The sequence below is a fragment of the Oryzias melastigma genome, linkage group LG14, assembly GCF_002922805.2.
Source record: "Oryzias melastigma strain HK-1 linkage group LG14, ASM292280v2, whole genome shotgun sequence".
In the NCBI taxonomy this organism is placed as follows: domain Eukaryota; kingdom Metazoa; phylum Chordata; class Actinopteri; order Beloniformes; family Adrianichthyidae; genus Oryzias; species Oryzias melastigma.
Genome location: NC_050525.1, coordinates 13,933,583 through 13,935,957, shown reverse-complemented (window position 1 = coordinate 13,935,957; position 2,375 = coordinate 13,933,583).

The window sequence follows — 2,375 nt, the reverse complement described above, 5'->3', positions numbered from 1 at the left end:
TTTCTGTCCCTCACATTGCGTTTTGACTATGCTTTAAAAATTGAAGCTGGTAATAAGCCAAGAAATCTTAACAATTTGTGGACTTTGTGATGCACAAGGACATTTTTTCTGTATTTAAATCAAACCGCAGGTTGATCTTTGACACAAACTAAGGAGCTGCAGCTTTCCTTCTAACTCTATTGGATTAAAAAACAATCAAGGCAGCTCCTGTTCTACACATAATGTCACAACATTGAAAAAAGTGAAAGGGCAAATTTGGATTTGAGTCCAGTGTGACAAGCAGATGGTCAAACTTCACCTCCTCCAGCTGCTAAGTGGCTCCCTCTGTTGCCCAGACACTGTCCTGTCACCCCGAACACAGTCTGGTCCAGTTTATGGCTTGTTTGCACATGGCCAAAAAACAAAAAAAAGTTGATTAAAACTATTTTTTTAAAAAAGTCTACTTTGAATCTCACTTACAGTCTACGAAATGCATTTGCATATTTGATTCACGTGAGGCTGTGACTGCCCATTAAATCTTTGAATCCTCCAGATGGTCTAAAACTGACACTAACCATCATAAATAAATAATAAATAAAACTTGCTGATGTAGATTTTACTGTATAGGAATAAAACATTTCTGGCATTTTAAAGGGTTCTCTTACACACTAGTTAGCAGTAATAGCATAAATAGTATTTTTTTTTTAAATAGTCCATTGTGTATATACTGTATTTGTGCGATGTAGGAGAGAAAAAACTATGAATATTCTGTATAGTTGCTGTATGCACTGATAGGCACTTGACAGGCTTATTCTCTATATCCCACAAGGTATTGTATACTCTAGCTGCAGTAACAATTTCATCAAACTCTCTGAAAAAATGTAGTCTTTATGTGTGGAGACGGTTGTACTTAAAATATATATAGAGTATTTGCAAGAAACTCATCTCTTACTGCTGAAGGACAAAAACATTGCAGTGAAGTGTCATCTGACTGGCGTGATTTCGACTTTTAACATTGTGACTTGTCTGAATGGACTTCAAAACGTGTGGAGACAGACTGAAAGAACGACAGACGGATGCTTTTTCAGAATAAAACGACCCTGTTCCTCGCCAAGAAAGACCCTCACCCCTTTATTTTCTTGATTTCTTTTCAACACAAAGAATATATGAATATATATAAATATATATGATACAAGATGAAAAATAACTATTTGTTTTCCAGTAGCTTAAAGCTATGATCGACGCCCACACGAGCATTGGCGAAGACGAAAAAACTTTTTTTGTTTTTTTTTAAAAAAAAGCAAGAGGAATTCTGAAACAACTATATGAATCCGAGTTACTGCGAGAGGGACGACGATGCACGGTAGACCCTGTGTCTCTACGCTAAGATAAGCAAAACGGAATATATTCGAAAACACAATACGAAACAGCTGCAGGCTCAAGGCTATCATCTACTCGTCAAAAAGTGTTTTTGTTCTGGAAAATATGCGCACACGTTGCAAACATAAAGTCTAGACCTACAACTCGAAGAAGCACGATTGAGAAAATGACACATCTTTCTGGATTATGGTGCACCTACTTTTTTAAACCAACTTTTCGCAACACTGAGAGATAAGCACCACCACGAGTAGCCGAAGCAATAGAAGTAATAAATATTATATATATCTATATATATAATAATAACTATGGACAGTATGTGAGGCTAACGCTGGAGCAGGATGATTGGGGGGATGTTTTTTTATGACACATGGGCTGTCAATCATCCTACTATACAGGAAGTCAGCTGATGTAGCCGTTAGCCCTCACCCAGATCACATTAAAGATTGGCTACTTTAGTCTTTCCAAAACGAAACGTGATAAGAGAAACAGCTGATAGATTCATTGTGAAATCAAACAGTTCAAGAAACCAACATCGAGCTACTTAACCTACTATTTAGACCAATGACATCACAAAGCTGGTTGTACTCGTCTAGCTACAGTCAAATAGTGCATTTGATAAATGTGTTCACACAGAATATGTAAAAAATTTAGGTGCCGTGAAGGAATGCTAGATGACCGAAAAAACACTTTATTACAGCCAACCGAGTTCAGGTTGTCGTCTCTGCCTTCGCTGTTCAGGAAGTGATGCTGACGGTTTTGGCAGTGTTGGACTTGAACGCACAACAAACGTCATGAGCTGTGTGCCCCACATGCAGCAATACTGTTGGGAAAAAAAAGAAGAACCCAAAACGAAAAAAACAACTAAAAGATCTCGGCAGTTGCTTACATATTCTATTTAGTGCATGGTCTGTTAAGGCATGAGATTACCCTCCACGTGCCGTGTAGAGACAAATATAGCATTAGCATGCAGCAATATTGCCCCCCCACCCACCCACCGGCAACAACAGCTACAAACA